General features: G+C 44.6%; 1 long non-coding RNA gene across 1 annotated transcript in view; it reads left to right on the forward strand.

The window, feature by feature from the left end:
- Window positions 1-265: 265 nt before the first annotated feature.
- Window positions 266-12,758, forward strand: part of LOC114809245 — a 29,746-nt gene continuing 17,253 nt past the window's right edge. The window contains exon 1 of the long non-coding RNA XR_003757023.2: window positions 266-740. This is a non-coding gene — a long non-coding RNA (uncharacterized LOC114809245). The remainder of the gene's footprint in view (window positions 741-12,758) is intronic.

Consider the following 12,758-nt stretch of genomic DNA (forward strand, 5'->3'; position numbering starts at 1 on the left):
AGCGGTAAAATGTGTCCACCCTGAATACCTTGCATCTACCCGATTGCTTAGTATGGCGCTTAGCACAAAGAAAGCGTTTAAATAATTGAAATGATGATAATAATGATGGTAGTGGTTCAGCGCTTACTATGTGTTGAGCACTCTTCTAAGCGCTGGGGTAGATACAAGCTAATCAGGCTGGACACAGCTTAACAAATACCATTATTATCATTATTATTCAGCACTCAATTCAATGCAAATACTGCAATTACTATTGTTAGTTCAGTGCATTGCCTTCCACCCTGTAGGCGATCAATCAGTATTATTGATTGATGTAAGAATTATCAGAGGGTCTATGGAACCAGTACACCATTATTTACTATCTAGGGATATTCTGATCCGCTTTACATTATCCTTAGGAATTAATTGTTAATGTGGATCTTTGGGAGGGAAGCACTGAATTAGGACATTCTTTTCAGAGGGGAAGAAATACTGAGTTGTGCTTCAGAAATGGCTGTCCCTAAACAACTTGCAAGTGAATTTATTTTACAGGAAAAATCCCAAAGCTTTGTTAAATGACTTTTTGACCATTTCTTCTACACCTGTCAGCCAAGTAGAATGATTTCCAGCTCAACACCTGGGTTAAAGAAATTGGAAACACCTGAGAGCCTGTTAGAAGCAACTTGTATAAAGGCCTGATCCACGCAAGGAAGCTGGTTTCCATGTTCTTTCATCAGTCACCCTCTCTTCTGTGAATGAAGGTACAGAGTGTCTTGTTTCTCTTATAGATGCATTTGTTTACATGGGGGAAATAACTGGACTAGTATTGATTGGTTTAGAGTGTGCAGGGATTCTAAGAAAAGTATCATTTCTCCTTCAGAGGGTCATTGATTTTCACCCTTTTCCACATAAAGACACCTGGATTGGTTCATGTTAAACCAATGTTTAAACAGAGCTAAATATGTTCAATGTTCATGAAAATGCAGTTTTTTTCTGTGATTTGTCCCAGCAATATTCCAGGGTGGAATTTCTTAAAACTCATAACATAGTGTGAAAGATCACTTAGTGTGCCTTAATTATATTTCACTTTTCTGGTGATTAGAAGAGAGGAAAGAGCAATGCAGAACATATTTCATTTTCCTTTTTCTGTTTTCCTAAATCATTAGTATTTTAGTAACGCCACAGGAGAGAATTTACACTAACACTAAGGGAGATCACCTAAGTTGCCCTTTTCTATACATCTCCTTGATTTCTGCAGTTCCAGAGATGAGTTGGAGAAGTAGCATGACTTGGAAATCAGAGGACCTGGGTGATAATGCCCCTTCCGCCTCTGGTCGGCTGTGTGATCTTGGGCAACTCACTTGTCTTCTCTCTGCTTCAGTTCCCTCTTGGGCAAAATGGGAATTCAATATGCGTTTTTCTTCTTAATTGGATTATGAGCCGCATGTAGCACCTGATTATCTTGTAGTGAACCCAGTGTGAAATACAGTGTTTCATAGTAAGCACTTAGCAAATACCACAATTATTATTATTATGAGTTAAATGCAGTGTCTGAAAAGAACATTTATATAGTGCTGCTGAAACCTTTTCTCTATCCTCTCTCCTTCTGTGACTCATTCATTAAATTAATTGTATTTATTGATCACCTATTTTACTAAGTGGTTGAAAGAGTAAAATATGACAGAGTTGGTAAGCATATTCCCTGCCCACAAAGGTCTAACAGTTTTTCAGAGGATATGAAACAGTGTGAGACTGGAAGAAAAAAAAATGGCTTCCAGTGGCCTGTGGAGTGACCTTGAGTGAGTCACTTAATCACTCTGCGCCTCAGTTTCCTCTTTGGCAAAATGGGGATAAAGGTCCTGTTCTTCCTATTTCTTTTTAAGAGCGAGTCTCATCTGGGACAGGAATTGTCCCATCTGATTATCTTGGAGCTATTCCAGTTCTTAAGGCAATGCTTAGTGCAGAGTATGGGCTAAACAAATACCATAATACCATAATTATTATTGCCTCAGTCTCTGTGCAGTCTGGATTGAATACCTGAATTGAATGGTCCTTCCAGTCCAAGTCCAGTTCCAGTTTTCTACTTGGGGTTAAATTAATCAGAGTTAAAATCTGATTATTTTGAAGAATTGTCTAAATAAATCACTGAGAATTCATTGTCCGATCCCCTGTAGAAGCAAAAAATCATGAACTTTGCAAAAATACAAGGAAGTTTCAAGTATGTTATCCACTAATTTTTTCTAAATCAATGGAATCTTCTCAAGAATCTATGAGATAAATGGCTAAAGCAGGAGTTGAAATTCCTGCCAAGTGAATTTATTTTACATGTGTGGCGCCCAGAAATAAACTGGAAATGAAATGCAACTCTTGACTTTGTCTGGGTGTCCACACTAGATGTGGATTTGAAGTGCTATTTTATCATGATGCATTTGATAATGGTCCCCATGCATCTCTGCTTTGGGGTTTTCCAGCTGGTTTGCAACAGAGATAGTTTTGTGAACCCTCGGTAGATCATTAAGGATTTTGCCTATTGAAATCCTACTGAGCCAACCTAGTTCTTGTTATCTGTCATTCTAGATCTGATTTTTTCGTGTCTATTTCCATCTTTAGTTGATGCAGCTGTGTTATTTTGTAGCAACTTTAGCTCCAAGGAAATAGGAAGTAACATGAATATAGTGACTACTCTCGATCAATTGTATTTATTGAGCACTTGCTGTGTGCAGAGCACTGTTAAGCGCTTGGAAGAGTACAATAGAATATTTATGATATTCAATACACTATTTGTATTAAACTGTATGCTTGGTACGATCAGGGAACGTATCTATTGTTTTGTACTCTCCCAGGAGCGTAGTACAGTACTCTGCATACAGTAAATGATCAAATACGACTGACTGAAAAGAATAGAGGTGATAGATAAGAAGAACACTATACTAAGCGCTTGGGAGAGTAAGCTGCCCCCCAAAAGCTTACAGTCTAATGGGAGAGACGGATTTTAATATAAATTTAAATGTATGTGCTGTGGGGCTGAAGGTAGGGAAGCTGTGTGGCCTAGTGGCATGGGCCCGGGAGTCGGAGGTCGTGGGTTCTAATCCCGCCTCCACCACTCGTCGGCTGTGTGACTTTGGGCAAGACATTTCAATTCTCTGTACCTCAGTTCCCTCAACTGTAAAATGGGGTTTAAGACTGTGAACCCCACGTGGGACATCCAGATGGCCTTTTATCCACCCCAGCACTTAGAACAGGTCTTGTCACATAAGTGCATAACAAATTCCAACATTATTATTATTATTAGGGTGAATAAAGGGTGCAAAATCCAAGTGCAACGGTGATGCAGAAGGGAGTGAAAGGTCACAAAGCAGAGAGGTAATGGGTTTACAATTAGAACCCAAGTCCTTGGTCCTTTTGACTCCTCTAGGCCATTCTGCTTCAGTGCAGAAGACTTGCGTTGGACACAAGTTAAGGGAGAATTCCTTGGGGGTGGGAATGGTATTTATTGAGATCTCACAGGGTGCAGTGTACTGTACTAAGTGCCCAGGACAAAAATGACACATTCTCCCTGTCCACTAGAAGCAGCATGGCTTAGTTGATAGAGTACAGGCCTAGGAGTCCAAAGGTCATGGGTTCCAATCTCGGCTCCACCCCTTGTCTGCTGTGTGACCTCGGGTAAGTCACTTCACTTTGCCTCGGTTATCTGTAAAATGAGGATTGTACCATGTGGGACAGGGATTGTACCTAACCCGATTTGCTAGTGTCCTCACCAGCGCTTAGTACAGTGGCTGGGACATAGTAAGTGCCTAACAGATACCATTATTATTATTATTAGAAGTTTTCACTTGCAGCCAAGCACGGTGGGGTTTTGATTCTTACACAGAACTGATCTAGGCTGTAAGCTTCTTGTGGGCAGGGAACACTCCTATCAACTCTGTTTATAGTGTACTCTTCCAAGTGCTTAGTAAAAGAGAAGCTTCTAGAGAAGCAGCATGGCTCAGTGGAAAGAGCAGGGGCTTGGGAGTCAGAGGTCATGGGTTCTAATCCCCACTCCGCTCTTGTCATCTGTGTGACTTTGGGCCACGTTCTCCCGCGGTCCCGGAACGCCCTCCTCCTCACCTCCGCCAAACTAATTCTCTTCCCCTCTTCAAAGCCCTACTGAGAGCTCACCTCCTCCAAGAGGCCTTCCCACACTGAGCTTCCCCTTTTCCCTCTTCTCCCTCAGTTACCTCTCTGCTCCCCCTTCACCTCCCCTTAGCTAAGCCCCCTTCCCCCCCCACTTTCCTCTGCTCCTCCCCCTCTCCCTTCCCCTCCCCTCAGCCCTGTGCTCGTCTGCTCATTTGTATATATTTTTATTACCCTATTTATTTTGTTAATGAGATGTACATCCCCTTGATTCTATTTATTGCTATTTTTTTGGTCCATCTCCCCCGATTAATGTTGGTATTTGTTAAGCACTTACTCTGTGCAGAGCACTGTTCTAAGCGCTGGGGTAGACACAGGGGAATCAGGTTGTCCCACGTGGGGCTCACAGTCTTAATCCCCATTTTCCAGATGAGGGAACTGAGGCACAGAGAAGTGAAGTGACTTGCCCACAGTCACACAGCTGACAAGTGGCCGAGCTGGGATTCAAACCCATGACCTCTGACTCCCCAGCCCGTGCTCTTTCCACTGAGCCACTCTGTACCTTAAGCCCATCAATGGGCAGGGATGGTTTCTATCTGTTGCCGAATTGAACATTCCAAGCGCTTAGGACAGTGCTCTGCACATAGTAAGCGCTCAATAAATACTATTGAATGAATGAATGAACCTGATCACCTTGTATTCCCCCCCATTGCTTAGAACAATACTTGGGACCTAAAAGCAGTTATCAAATACCATTATTATTATTGCTCTGCATGCACTAAGCCCTCAATAAATATGACCGATCGCCGATTGACACCCGTGTAAACTTGCCTGACTCTAGTGAGTAAAAGCCGGGTGATGACTCACAGCTTTGTTGAATTAAACAGACTTAATGAAACGTGAAATCCCTTTGAATTTCCAACTTCAAAAGCCACAAAGAGAAAATCGCAGAAAATGGAAATGACGGTGACCTGATAGTTTCGCCCTGTCTGGGAGATGGAAAAAAACAAAGTGCTATTTTCATTCTGGTCTCAGCCTGTTGGAGTTAAGGTCACCAAAACCCTCTATATCCTTGTGCGTGAGCCCGATTTCATAGGTAGCCCCTTTCTCCGTTGCCAACGGAGGGGTGCGTGACAGTCTTGGGGCAATGGGCAGCGAGGTTATAGGCCCGGCCGAAGGCCGGTAAACCCACCAGAATAGTTTAGAGGCTTCTGGGAGATATCTGCTGATATACTAAACAGTCTCTGGTCAAAAGTAGAGGAAATAAGACTGTTGAAGTTGGTAGCTGTGGGGCATTTTCCTGTTTCTCAGTCGATCAACAGTATTTATTGAACACTTACTGTGGGCAGAGCACTGTACAACCCACTTGGAAGAATGCAGTACAATAGAGGAGTTGGTAGATAGAAGCCTTCCCTGAGACAAAGGAATAAGAGCAATAGTATTTGTGCTTACTATTTGCCAAGCCTCCCAGCCCCAAGGCACTTGGGAGTCAGAGGTCGTGGGTTCTAATCCCGGCTCCGCCACTTGTCTGCTGTGTGACCTTGGGCAAGTCGCTTCACTTCTCTGTGCCTCAGTTACCTCATCTGTCAAAATGGGGATTAAAAAATGCGAGCCCCACTTGGGAGAACCTGATGACCCCGTGTCTACCCCAGCGCTTAGAACGGTGCTCTGCACAGAGGAAGAGCTTTACAAATACTATAATTATAATTATTACATACCTGTAACTTTATTTATATTAATCTGTCTCCCCCTGTAGACTGTAAGCTCCTTGTGGGCAGGGAACTGTTAAATTATAACTCTCCCAAACATTTTAGTACAGTGCTCTGCACTCAAAAACAACTACCTAAAGTACATTGCTTCACCCTTAGGGTCCCCTGAAGTTTCATGATTTGAGTTCCAGAAAACACAGAGATGGTTCAAAGGAAAATATCAGTTCTGAACCTGATACTATTATCAAATGGATTGTCCTTAGACATAAGCCCGAGGCTGGCTTAAATTTCTGAGCTGTGCCTGAACACTAGCAATCATGGATCACTGGGGCTCTCAGGATTTCCACAAGGACTCTTTGCCTGGGTCTTGAATTTGAGTGAGCACAGATTTCATATTGATTTCTCTTCACTTCCCATAGTCGCTTCTTCAATATCACTGCTTCCTGTTGAAGCAAACTCATCTTGCATCGTTCTCTCAACTTTCCCTGAAATTCAAGTACTCAGGGAAATCTGTCCTGATTAGCAGAGTTTGGACTGCAAACTCCTAAAAATCCCTAAGAGAAGCAGCGTGGTCTAGAGGATAGAGTACGGGCCTGGGAGCCAGGAGAACCTGAGTCCTCCCCACGTCTCCCCCATCCTAAAAAAGCCCGCTCTCGACCCCACTTCCCCCTCCAGTTATCGCCCTATCTCCCTACTACCCTTCCTTTCCAAAATCCTAGAACGAGACATCTACAATCGATGCTTAGAATTCCTTAACTCCCATTCTATCCCGGAACCCCTCCGATCTGGCTTCCGTCCCCTCCACTCTACCGAGACTGCTCTCTCTAAGGTCACCCGTGACCTCCTTCTTGCCAAATCCAATGGCTCCTACTCCATTCTGATCCTCCTCGACCTCTCTGCTGCCTTTGACACCGTCGACCGTCCCCTCCTCCTCCGTACCTTATCTCACCTCGGCTTCACGGACTCCGTCCTCTCCCGGTTCTCCTCTCACCTCTCTGGCCGGTCATTCTCGGTCTCCTTCGTTGGCGCCTCCTCCCCCTCCCATCCTTTAACTGTTGGAGTTCCTCAAGGGTCAGTTCTCGGCCCTCTTCCGTTCTCCATTTACACTCACTCCCTCGGTGAACTCCTTCGCTCTCACGGCTTCGACTACCATCTCTACGCAGATGACATGCAGATCTCATCTCCGCCCCTGTCCTCTCCCCCTCCCTTCGGGCTCGCATCTCCTCCTGCCTCCAGGACGTCTCCACCTAAAACTAAACGTGAGCGCGACTGAGCTCCTCATCTTCCCTCCCAAACCCGGTCCTCTCCCAGATTTCCCTATCTCCATGGATAGCACGACCGTCCTTCCGTCTCTCGGGCCCGCGATCTCGGTGTCATCCTTGACTTGTCTCTCTCGTTCACCCCACACGTCCTATCCGTTACCGAGACCCGCTGGTTTCACCTTTACAATATCGCCAAGATCCGCCCTCTCCTCTCCACCCAAAAGGCTACCTTACCGCTCCGGGCTCTCGTTATAACCCGGCTAGACTACTGTGTCGGCCTTCTCTCTGACCTCCCTTCCTCCTCTCTCTCCCCACTCCAGTCTATTCTTCACTCCACTGCCCGGCTCATCTTCCTGCAGAAACCATCTGGGCATGTCATTCCCCTTCTGAAACACCTCCAGTGGTTGCCCATCGACCTCCGCTCCAAGCAAATACTCCTCACTCTAGGCTTCAAGGCTCTCCATCACCTCGCCCCTCCCTACCTCTCCTCCCTTCTCTCTTTCTACCGCCCACCCCGCATGCTCCGCTCCTCCACCGCCCACCTCCTCGCCGTCCCTCGGTCTCTCCCGTCCCGCCGTCGACCCCCGGGCCGCGTCCTCCCGCGGTCCCGGAACGCCCTCCCTCCTCACCTCCGTCAAACCGATTCTCTTCCCCTCTTCAAAACCCTACTTAAAACTCACCTCCTCCGAGAGGCCTTCCCAGACTGAGCTCTTCTTCTCCCTCTACTCCCTCTAACACCCCCTCTTCACCTCTCCGCTGCTTAACCCTCTTTTCCCCCCATCTCCCTCTGCTCCTCCCCCTCTCCCTTCCCGTCCCCTCAGCACTGTACTCGTCCGCCCAACTGTATATATTTTCATCGCCCTATTTATTTTGTTAATGAAATGTACATCGCCTCGATTCTATTTAGTTGCCATTGTTTCTATGAGATGTTCTTCCCCTCGACTCTATTTATTACCATCGTTCTCGTCCGTCCGTCTCCCCCGATCAGACCGTAAGCCCGTCAAACGGCAGGGACCGTCTCTTTAAACCCTACTTAAAACTCACCTCCTCCAAGAGGCCTTCCCAGACTGAGCTCCTCTTTTCCCTCTACTCCCTCTGCCATCCCCCCCTTTACCTCTCCGCAGCTAAACCCTCTTTTTCCCCTTTTCCCTCTGCTCCTCCACCTCTCCCTTCCCATCCCCACAGCACTGTACTCGTCCGCTCAACTGTATATATTTCCATTACCCTATTTATTTTGTTAATGAATTGTACATCGTCTTGATTCTATTTAGTTGCCATTGTTTTTACGAGATGTTCTTCCCCTTGACTCTATTGCCATTGTTCTTGTCTGTCCGTCTCCCCCGATTAGACTGTAAGCCCATCAAACGGCAGGGACTGTCTCTATCTGTTGCCGACTTGTTCATCTCAAGCGCTTAGTACAGTGCTCTGCACATAGTAAGCGCTCAATAAATACTATTGAATGAATGAATGAATGAATCTGTTGCCGACTTGTTCATTCCAAGCGCTTAGTACAGTGCTCTGCACATAGTAAGCGCTCAATAAGTACTATTGAATGAATGAATGAGTTCTGATCCCAGCTCTGCCATTTATCTGCTGCAAGTCACTTACCTTCTCGGTGCCTCAATTACCTCATCTGTAAAATGGGGGGGTTAAGACTGTGAGCCCCATGTGGAACGTGGACTGTGTCCAACCTGATTATCTTGTATTACCCCAGCACTTAATTCAGTATCTGGCACGTAATAAGCGCTTAACAAATGCCATAAAAAATGTAGTGTACGAGTGTTTTTTTAATACTGTGTTCAGGTCTAATATCTTGAAGAAGCTTCTGTATCCCGCCCCTTTTTCTGAATTCTCCACTTGAGTCTAATTTACCAATTAGGTTGTAAGGATAGAGCATGGGCCTGGGAATCAGAAGGTCATGGGTTCTAATCCTGACTCTGCCACTTGTCTGCTGTGTGACTTTGGGCAAGTCCCTTCTCTTCTCTGTGCCTCAGTCGTCTCATCTGTAAAATGGGGCTTGAGACAGTGAGCCGCACATGGGACGGACTATGCTCTATCCAATTTGCTTATATCCACCCCAGCGCTTAATACAGTGCTCACATAAATGCTTAACATGCCATTATTATCATTATTATTATTAGAGGCAGGGTCTCTAACAGAGGGACTGGAAGGGGAGAAGAGCTAAAATGGACAAGTTGTGGCTTTCCCCTGCTACTTCCCCCCTGCAAATCATGCATCCGTTAACTTCTAAAAGATTCATGAATCAAATCATATTTATTGAGCACTTATTGTGTGCCCAGCGCAGTAGTGAGCATTTGACAGAACATAATAACAGTAGGTAAATGTGATGCCTGCCCACAGTGAATTTATGGTCTAGAGGAATTGTGAGGTCAAGGGACACAGGAAACAACCTGAGCTACTGGAAAGAGCACATGTTTGGGGGTCAGGAGACCTGACTTCTAATCTCCATTCTGCCACTTACCTACAGTATGACATTGGGCAAGTCACTTCATTTTTCTGTCCTTCAGTTTTCTCAACTGTAAAACTGGGATTACGTACCTGTTCTCCCTCCTATTTAGACTACGCACCACATGTGTGACAGGGACCGAGTCCAACCTGATTTTCTTATATCTACCACAGTGCTTAGGATGGTGCTTTGTACGTTATCAGTGCTTAATTATTATTGTTATTGTTAGCATTATTTTACCCCACTGATCCAAGGACTTATCCTATCCTACCTCGAATACTGTATCGGTCTCCTTTCTGACCCTCTGTTTCCTGTCTCTCCCCACTCCAGTCCATACTTCGCTGCTTCCGGATCATTTTTCTACAGAAATGTTCAATGTTTCCCCACTCCTTTAGAACTTTCATTGGTTGCTCATCCTCCTGCACATCAAACAAACTCCTTACCATCGCTTTAAAGCACTCAATCACCTTGCGCTCTCCTACCTCACCTCTTTACTTTCCTACTACAATCCGCCTTGCACACTTTGCTCCTCTAATAATAATAATAATAATAATGGTATTTGTTAAGCACTTATGTGCCAAACACTGTTCTAAACTCTGTCAACCTAGTCACTGTACCTCGATCTTGTCTATCTCGCCACTGACCTCTTGCCAACATCTTGCTTTTCGCCTGGAACGCCCTCCCTCTTCATAATCAGACGGACAATATTCTCCCTCCTCTCAAAGCCTCATTGGGAGCACATCTCCTCCAAGAGACCTTCCTTAATAATGTTGGTATTTGTTAAGAACTTACTATGTGCAGAGCACTGTTCTAAGCGCTGGGGTAGATACAGGGTAATCAGGTTGCCCCACGTGAGGCTCACAGTAAATCCCCATTTTACAGATGAGGGAACTGAGGCACGGAGAAGTGAAGTGACTTGCCCACGGTCACACAGCTGACAAGTGGCAGAGCCTAAGCTCCCCTTTTCCTCTTCATCCACTCTCTTCTGAATCGCCCTGACTTGCTCCCTTTATTCAACCCCCCTCCCACCTGCACATCACTTATGTATATATCCTTAATCTATTTATATTAATGTCTGTCTCTCCGGCTAGACTGTAAGATCATTGTGGGGAAAGTGTCTGTTATATTGTAATAATAATAATGATATTTGTTAAGCCCTTACTATATGCCAAGAACTGTTCTAGCTTTGGGGGGGGATACAAAGTAAGCAGGTGCTCCCAGGTGGGGCTCACAGTCTTAATTCCCATTTTACAGAGGAGGGAACTGAGGCACAGAGAAGTGAAGTGATTTGTAGAGAAGCAGCATGGCTCAGTGAAAAGAGCCCGGGCTTAGGAGTCAGAGGTTGTGGGTTCTAAACCCAGCTCTGCCACTTATCAGCTGGGTGACTTTGGACAAGTCACTTAACTTCTCTGGGCCTCAGTTACCTCATCTGTAAAATGGGGATTAAGACTGTGAGCCCCACCTGGGACAACCTGGTTACTTTGTATTCCCCCCCACCCCCAGCTTAGAACAGTGCTCGGCACATAGTAAATGCTTAACAAATGCTAACATTATTATTATTATTTGCCCAAAGTCACACAGCTGACAAGTGGTGGAGCTGAGATTAGAACCCATGACCTCTGACTTCCAAGCCTGTGCTCTTTCCACTGAGCCACGCCGCTTCTCTCCCAAGAGCTTAGTACAGTGCTTTGCACACAGTAAGCACTCAATAAGTATGATTGATTTATGCTACTGAGTTACATGTTGATGTAGGATCCACTCTTTTGAATTTTGCTAATTTCTCCCCAGACCAAACCTTTCTTCCTACTCTGGGCGGGCCCAGTAGAAATAGGTTGTCTTTGTCAGAAAGTTCCACCGTACAGTGTTTTCATTGTTTGTGAGAGAAATCCAATTCACTGGAAAATGGATAAGCAAGAGATCAGTTAGACCCTTTCCCTTCTATAGAATGGGCCATTTAAAATCTAAATTTAAAATTAAATTTTAAAATCTAATTAAAATCTAATCCGACTACACCTCCACCAGCTTGACTTCAGACATTTGCTCCCCTGAGGAGAAGAGAAATTACCCTCCCCATCCAGTTCCAGCGGCTCATTCCATTATGGTGTGTGTGTTGTGCAGCTATGTTGCATAATGCAAGGACATCATAACAAAAGTCCATCTGTGTTAACGCAAATCCTTGAACCTAGAGTATTTCTCTGCCACTTGACTGCTGGGTGACCTTGGGCAAGTCACTTATCTTCTCTGTGTCTCCTTTTCCTCATCTATGAAATGGAGCTTGTACCCATCCTCCTTTCCCTTTAGAATGTGAGCCCCATGTGAGACGAGGAGTGTGTTTGATTTGAGTGTCAAGTATCTAACCCAGTTCTTAGTTCATTTGGCATCTTGTCACTGCTTAACAAATACCTTTTCTTTATTATAATATTAATATTGTTAATAAATATCATTATTTGCTTGAAATTGGTCTAAAAAATCCCTAAATGAGCAAACCATTAATCCTGCTCAGTTTGATAAACAGCCAGAAAACCTCACCATTCCTGGAATGGTCAAGTAAACAGAGATAATAATAATGATAAGGATGGTATTTGCTAAACACTATGTGCCAAGCATTGTTTTAAGCACTGGGGTAGATACAAGATAATTGGTTTGGACACAGTCCCTGTCCCACATGGGGCTCACAGTCTTAATCCCCATTTTACAGATGAGAGAATGGAGGCACAGAGAAGATAAATGACTTACCTAAGGTCACACAGCAGACAAATGGCAGAGCTGGGATTAGAACCCACGACCTTCTGACTCCCAGGCCCGTGCTCTATCCACTAGGTCATGCTGGACAAGGAAGCAAAGACAATACAAGAACAACATGAGGGTTAGATTTTTATCCTTGGCAACTGCGAGTGATAATTTATAAGAGTCAGTGTATCTTGTATCTTCCCACTGAGTGTCACCCTTATGCCATTCATTCCTGGACATTTCGGCAGAGGTGGGAGATGATTATTATTTTTTTTTTTTTAAGAAGAAACGTAAAGCTATAATCCATCTCTGTAATTATGACCTGTAAAATAGCTAGAGTATTTTGCTCAGCATTACATCCTTCATTCTTTCTGTCCTCAGGTGTCAGAAAATGTATTTTAGGATTTAGGAAGCTACATAACAATGGCAGAGGAGGTCTTTGGAGTTCTTTAGGAGGAAAATCCAAATGAATCAATATGTGATAATTCTGATCAGTGA

The sequence above is a fragment of the Ornithorhynchus anatinus genome, chromosome 2, assembly GCF_004115215.2.
Source record: "Ornithorhynchus anatinus isolate Pmale09 chromosome 2, mOrnAna1.pri.v4, whole genome shotgun sequence".
In the NCBI taxonomy this organism is placed as follows: Eukaryota; Metazoa; Chordata; class Mammalia; order Monotremata; family Ornithorhynchidae; genus Ornithorhynchus; species Ornithorhynchus anatinus.